This window comes from Strongylocentrotus purpuratus, unplaced genomic scaffold, assembly GCF_000002235.5.
Source record: "Strongylocentrotus purpuratus isolate Spur 01 unplaced genomic scaffold, Spur_5.0 spur5_contig_840, whole genome shotgun sequence".
NCBI classification, from domain to species: Eukaryota; Metazoa; Echinodermata; class Echinoidea; order Camarodonta; family Strongylocentrotidae; genus Strongylocentrotus; species Strongylocentrotus purpuratus.
Window position 1 is genome coordinate 740001 of NW_022145547.1, and position 7980 is coordinate 747980.

General features: G+C 36.5%; 1 protein-coding gene across 3 annotated transcripts in view; it reads right to left on the reverse strand.

The window, feature by feature from the left end:
* LOC585728 (phospholipid phosphatase-related protein type 5) overlaps nucleotides 1–2186 on the reverse strand; it is a 19766-nt gene extending 17580 nt beyond the window's left edge. Inside the window, exon 1 of one of the 3 annotated variants that reach the window (XM_011683178.2) lies at nucleotides 1894–2186. The gene's annotated coding sequence lies outside the window, so the exon portion shown is untranslated. The remainder of the gene's footprint in view (nucleotides 1–1893) is intronic. The other 2 variants (XM_785544.5, XM_011683177.2) reach the window with 2 other exon arrangements.
* Between the last annotated feature and the right edge of the window lie 5794 nt (nucleotides 2187–7980).

Here is a 7980-nt window from a genome sequence, read left to right on the forward strand (position 1 = left end):
TATGACAAATTGTCCAGCACAAAAGTATTCTGTTATTGAGTTTATCACGCACTTATTAGATCGTATGCATAAGTGTAATACTCTCAAGAGAGAGACAACATACATGTATCCACATTGATATTCGATGCATGTGTTCAACGCACAGGCTTGTCTTTAACATGTTAAGGATATTACTCTTATGAATCACCACAATAAGCCAGTTTACAGATACAATCTGCGCATGGGCAGGTCATTTGTACCAAAATGGTAAAACCCACAGAGATGAATACTAGATATGCGCTCATGAAAGTTATGTAACATTATTCATTTATGCACCACAGGTACATTCTAAGATACGCAGGTGGAAGTATTCTTTTCAAGAGGGCAAACAAAAATTATTCATGAAGCACATCTAGGACTTTGGCAGTTATTATTCTAAGATGCTCAAAGTGGAACTTCTCCATGTGTAAAAGATCGGCGGATATTTGGGGTCATTTGTACCATGTGCTACCAATAAACTCCTTATTACGTATTTTTGGAAGTATATACTTCACATGTTATTCTTTAAATGTTTCGTCAGAAATTATCCCCTTGGTGAAATTCATATTTCAGTTTTTAACGAAATATTTTATCCTCTTACTAAGAAGTTGGAATTCTGAAATCTATATCACAATGTGGTTTTATGGGATTTTTTTCTTCAAAGACAGTTATTTGTAAACGCTTTTAATTATTGTTAATGAATGTACTTATTACGTATTTCTGGAAATATATACTTCACATGTTTTTCTTAAGATGTTTCGTCAAAAATAATCCCCTTTGTGAAATTCATATTTCAGTTTTTTAACGAAATATTTTATTCTCTTACTAAGAAGTTGGAATGCTGAATTCTATATCACAATGTGGTTTTACGGGATGTTTTTTTAAAAAGACTGTTATTTTGACACGCTTTTAATTATTGTTAATGAATGTATGACATTTTCTGAATTGATATTTGTTGTTTTTCAACTAGATGCCGTATCACATGAGATTATACCCATTATATTATTGATGCAATCTGGTGAAATAATAAAGTCGAGTTGACATCAATTAATATTCTGTCGTAATAAGATAATCAAACGTGTATAATAAAGATGATTAATACCATTTTATTAACTATTAAGTGGTAATCAGGAGAGACAATGATATCAGTGACATATCGATGATCATGAACTGAATTTGATATTTTTGTGTCCATTGCGCACTCACACACTCTCATTGGTTGTCATGTTACATTCGTATAATTAATATTCAACATTAATTTATATTTCTTGAATTTCATTGTATTAATTTCAGATCCAGACCGGGTTACTCATATACATTGAAGATCTGGTATTATTTCTGCAATGGTCATCAACACGACTATGATAACAGTTTCCAGATAATAAATTTGCTATTCAATCTATGCATGGAAGAGAAGACAGTGAATTGTGTATATCTGTGTACCATTGTAATTAATTCGATTATACACTCGACCAGTTGATTCGTTTAAAAACAATTTTTAAAATATTGAAATGAAATGACAGCGATCACATGAACATTTGAAAGCAACTGTTGCTCCAATACCAACAAATCAGCATATTGTACTATATGTCAAATTGGAAAAGTCGCACAAACTATCTCTAGTATATATCGACACGACCCTGATAAGGTTATCATTGATCCACCGTCTAATTGAATACCAGCGACAACAATACATCTTAAACATGGCTTTGTGGGCCCTCCTCCGTCAATGTAATAACATGGCTTCTATACTTCCCTGAGTTATAAAGCAACGTATTCATTTAAGTTTTCACTTAATATACGTTGCACCTGTTAACATTTTCACTTTGCGACGCCTGAAAACACCACTAAAAATAGGATGGCAATGTAACTTACCTATAGCCACAGTTGATGGTAGGCAACGGGAAGCTGAAGTTATGGTTCCGATATGAAAGTGTATAATAGTTCTACGCATGAACACTACACCTTCTCGCTCTTGTAAATACCTCTTTGGGAAGACGGTCTTGATAGTGTATTATTCAAGCGATTGATTTACTTAGGAAAATAACAATACACACACCCTTGCTATATTGGCTTGCCAGCTTTTGTCGTCGCCTCTTATTTACCGCCACACCCAACACACCATGTGTGTTAAACTGTACGGTGTGTGCGTGTAAGATTGTGTGTGCGCGTGATGGGATAGTGTATGGGTGTGTATTATACATGGAACTCCAGCCTCACGTAAACCGTGTAGCTGGGCTATCGCATACAAGAATAGAAAAGGCGTTTACAACTTTTATGCGCTGAATAGTCAGTTCTGTTTCGTTCTGGAATTGCGTGTGTAGTGAACCTTATCAAACGAACTCTGTCTTCATTTTCGAGGACACACCGTTCTTTTGTATGAATATTTACCATTCCAATGAGGTATTTGAATGGTTTGTTAGAATTCAACAAAAGTATAGGAAGGATAGTTTGCTCTGATATATAAGGCTGGTATTTTTATGACATCAGAATCGACTCTACCCTGAAAGTTTTATCTATAAACTGGGTCACAGAAAAAAATTCCGCCTACATGTAATACTTACCTGGTAAAGATACATAACCATGAAAAGATTGTGTGGTAAAAATAGAAAATTTAGACTAATTGCTAAATAAAACCGGACAAAGAAGAGGAAAAGAAGTGTCAAGGTTAACAAAAAAAACTTCAATGGTCACGAAGATTTTAATTGTCAAGCATTGCTATTAGATATGGTACAATGCTTTTTAAAATGACCCTGATAAACGCTAGTTCCTATTTCAACTGAATCTTACCAAATTTGTAATTGTATAAACAAATGATTAAGTTTTTGTCATCATGTACCAAAACGGTAAGATTAGAATTTCATTATCTAGACACGACTATAAACTATACAGAAAAAATACCCCCTTTCCCGATAACTTAACTCCATTTTGATTGTTTTGTTTGATTTGTTTTTGTTTTTTTACACATCGGTGTCGTAGGTTTCCATGAGATATTGTCAAAAGAATGTAGTGCTTCCGAACTTAGGAAGAAAAAAAAAATCTCATTTTGCGTAAAAAATTGCCACCTGTACAATAGAATATTATGTATATGTTCCGGGATGAAATACTGTTCATGGCTTATATCAGCATTTTATCCTCATGTTCTCGCCTAATCCGGTACCAGAAACTGAAAGCTACGCATATATATCATAGCGCAGTCATCTAATAGTTATTAACGAGGTCAATATTGTTGTACACATAGTGGCTCTTCGGATAAGAAAGAGAACTCCAATACCGAAAGCAAATTTGAATAACATAATACCAGTGTTATGAGAGACTGTTCACACATAGCATTTGTACGTCATGGTCATTTTCGACACTTTGTTATGCCTGCTGCCATCTACGAATCAAAGAAATACAATATAGGGGAACCACGATTTTCCACGTACTTCCTGAAGAATAGTATTCACCCGTTACGTATGTCAGTAGCCAGAATTCGAATTGCATCAATTACGTGTTGTTGAATAGGACAAGCAATAATGTTTGTCCTACCTACCAACAATTATTTTGCATTCTGACTATTTAAATTAATATTTCAAATCACCACTTGGTGATTTTTTCGGGCATCCTGACCAGCTAGATGTCATTAAGTCCCTATTAGAATGTCTCCTATTTTGTTTAAATATGGTGGGATGCTTTCAATAGACTTGAATGTGAAAGACCTTTGTATTTTCCGATCCAAGTTGTAAGGCCCCCTTAAATGACAAGTAAATGCCTGGCTATCATTGTTTGCATATTGAAAAGAAATGTACGGACTGGAAAATGCTTGGAAGGGGCTGTAGGGAGTGAATGAGAGAGAAAAGGCAATCTGAACACTTATATTTAAACAGGTTGGAAAAAATGGCTGAATATATCTCTTTAAAAAAACACGTTAATTTTACCTTTTGGGGGGAGTTGGGCCCCCTCCCCCCCCCCCCTGGCGCTCAAGGAGGGGGGGGGGTGAAAATTTTCAAATTTTCGAGGGCCCAAAAAGAAAATGAACGAATTTTCGGCCGGCGCCATTTTCACATTTTTGAGAGTAAAAAAAAAAAAAATTAGTGCTCATAACCCCCCCCCCCCTCCCCCCCCCCCCCCCCCCCCCACTGAGCGATTTTTCGGCCGGCGCGATTTTCAAATTTTCGGGAGCAAAAAGAAGAAAAAAATTGGGCCCCCACCCCTAAGAAATCCTCGATCCGCGCCTAGCCTGCGGCCGGCAGTTTTTGCCACAAAGCCATGTCCCATTTTATAACTACATTCAAGAGTCCCTCATTATCAGGTTTAAAACGTTTTTTTTTTACATTTTCAGTTTTACTTTTTTCGTTTTATTCACTCTCTACAGTTCCATCCTATCCAGTCTGTAAACAACTTTGCAACATGAACACAATGGTGGACAGGGTTTTACTTCTCATATAAAAGCGCCCGAAACGACGTTATACAAAGGATCTATTACATTCCAGTCTATATAAAGCGTCCCCCTGTTTTTAATCAAAAATAAAAGACTTTTTGAGGCCAAATAGAAAATAAGTCTGAAAGAAAATGTACCAAGCTGCCATTTAAAAAAACGAAAAAGCCTATTCTTTTCCTGTATGGATATAAAGCGCTTGTCCTCCCAGACAAGGAGAAAGGGCCTTTTTAGTTCCTTTAGGGACAATACATCAAAATAATGCGGTCATTGTTGCAATGCTATTGTTACCTCTTTGCATAATCCTCGCAATGACAAAAATATTCATTTGATGAAGGGAGGTTCGTTTTTTTAATTCTATTTATTAATTGATGCCATGTCAGAAAGAGCTAAGTAGGTTGTTACTTAAATATATTCGAATATTGCCGAAAGGGCTTGAAAATGTCTTTTTGTGGGAAAATACAAATTGTAGCCTACATACAAATCAAATCAAATCACAGTTTTTTGAAATTATACCTTGTAGAATCATCGTTAAAAATATACTTATTATTATAACATTTTATGAGAAAAGAAATTGTCGTCTGCCCCCACCCCTCCCCTATTTCATATTAGCCGTCTGCGCTCCCATCCACTACTTTCAAATCCTGGAACCTGGGCGTGACGGACGGGGGAAATAAAGTTGAAAAGACCTTCAGATTACACACGGAATATGATGTTATGAAAACAAAATATTTACAAAATAAAACATATTTAATTCTTGCCACCTCAAAAATAATTAAAGGTCAAATCAACAAAGTTCATGTTGTTCCCGGCTCTTCATTTTATATAGGCAAACACATGCATAGATGCAGATATATGCATATATCATTCCTAAAGTCTCATGCCTATAATGAGTCATGAACAGGCAACCCAGAGCGGCAGCGGTCCACAGTATATTAATTTGTACCCCCACGAGTTTTTAGGAAAATGCAAGGCATGTTTGACTCGATCCTAGGCTGTACTTGTCATACAAATTGCAAAGAATACATCTCATTGTAGTTTCGAATAAATTTTAGTTTCCCATGATATGATTTCAATGGTTATTAATATCGGTAGAAATTTGGCCGAGTGGATAAACAAAGTGTATCAATCATGAAAACTCTGGGGGAACAGAGGACCTAGGTAGAACCATGCATGCTACACGTTTACAAAATATTATATGATCATGATGAAAATGGTGAGGATAATATTAATCGGTTGAACACTCAGCCAAAGCGTCCAAACTCCCACCCTCTCATCTTTCATTCCTCATCTGCATCATCTTCATCCTTAATCTTTCATCCTTCATCACTTCCATCTCTCTCTCTCTCTTTCTCTTCTTCTAATAAATTCATCACTTGTTATTATTTTATATACACCAATATATGCCAACCACAACCTGTTTTGTTTCGTAGCGTTGGGGGGGGGGGGGGGTAGGATAATGTAGGCATATTTTTTAAATATTTATTTGAATCAAGAGCATTCATGACTTTTTTTTTTAATAAAACGGGGTCTATGGATACAGGGGTTATCCCCAAACTGTGGAAGACTTCCACAATTATACCTATCCCTAAGAAAAACAAAGCTCAGGAACCAAATGATTTCCGGCCGGTGGCGTTAACCTCAAACATCATGAAATGCTTTGAAAGGCTCTTTCTCGTCGAATTGTTAAAAGAATCACAGGGTCTAATAGATCCATATCAGTTTGCATATCGGTCAAATAGAAGTGTTGAAGATGCTACCCTTGTTTTTCTCCACAAGATATATGAGCATCTTGATCATGCTAAATCGTACACTCGTTCACTTTTTGCGGACTTCTCGAGTGCGTTCAACACGATCGCTCCTCACTGTCTGGTACGAATGTTAATTGATATGAATGTGAATCCGAGACTTATTCTATGCATCCAAAATTTCCTCAGTTCAAGAATCCAGTCAGTCAAAGCTGGGAATCATCGGTCAAATGAAATGATGACCCACATAGGTGCTCCACAAGGTTGCGTTTTATCTCCCGTTCTTTTCTCGTTGTACACAAGTAATTGCACGAGCACCAAACCCTCTTGCAGTTTAGTTAAATATGCTGATGATACTGTGATAACAGGCTACCTGTTCAATGACCCTCATGAATACATCTCCCAAGTTGAAGACTTTGTCCTTTGGTGTGACAACCATTACCTATCACTGAATACTAGTAAAACCAAAGAAATTGTCGTTGACTTCCGGAAAGGCAATACAATACATGAGCCACTCCGTATTCATGGAGACGTCATTGAGCAGGTACATGAGTACAAATACCTGGGAACAATCATTGATGATAAGCTTTCTTGGAAGCAAAACTGTCTGTCTGTTCAAAAGAAAACGAACACAAGGATGTTTTTCTTACGGAAACTAAAGAGCTTTCATATCGATAGAACCATCCTGAAGCTCTTCTACCAATCGATCATCCAAAGCGTAATGACATTCAATCTGATCTGCACTTTTGGTAACATGTCAAACGAGCAAAAGGGAAGAGTAGACCGAACTCGAAGAGTCGCACAGAGGGTTATAGGATCAGATCTGCCCCCTGTTCCAGCACTTTATGAAAAACGCTTACTTGCAAAAGTTAAAGTTATAATGACAGACAATACTCATCCTCTCAATGATTGTTTCAGGTTCAACCGTTCTGGAATAAGACTGTGCCCTCCCCGTACTCGCCTTTCACGCTCTCGTAATTCATTCATCGCTAATTCCATACATGTGTATAATTCAACTGTGACGCGATAAATGTATACATAAGGCTACCTACCTACCTATCCTTATAATCGTATATTTCCTACTGGATTCGAAATATATTTCCTACTAGATTTGAAATTGCTATTGTTGATTTTGAAAGCTGTCCGTTTGATTGCACTTCAATAGCTGATATTGAAGTGCAATTAGACGGATAGCTGGAGACTATGGATCGGGAGCTAGCGGATGGGGGGGGGGGGGGGGGGGGGGGAGCTGACGGGAAATGAAATATCATATATATACATTTAATTTATGACGCATGTTATTTATTTATACGACTGTGCCGGTAAATTGTTAACTTAACTTTTTCAATCGTTAAGAGTTCATTTTACTGTAAAAGTGTTGCGTAATTATATCACGTATTTATAATTATGAAATCTGAATGTAAATGTATTTATTACTGTTATTTTTCTGCAAATCCAAACCATCTGTGGATCGGGAGCTAGCGGATGGGGGGGGGGGGGGGGGGTGGTGACGAGAAATACTATATTATATTATGAGACATTTTAATTTATGACGCATGCTAAATGTAGGCAATAGGAAATTGAGGGGCATATGCACACTATAAACAGTTATCCATATTTATGTACATAGTTTTCTATTGTTAAATGTTATATTGTATTTTCTATCATTTGTATTTTCACTGTCAAAAAAGCCATTGGAAGCAAAATTTCTATGTAATGTTTGCATGCATGGACCAATAAAATAATCTTGAATCTTGAATCTTGAATCTTGAAGCTACGTTTTTAAAATTGAAT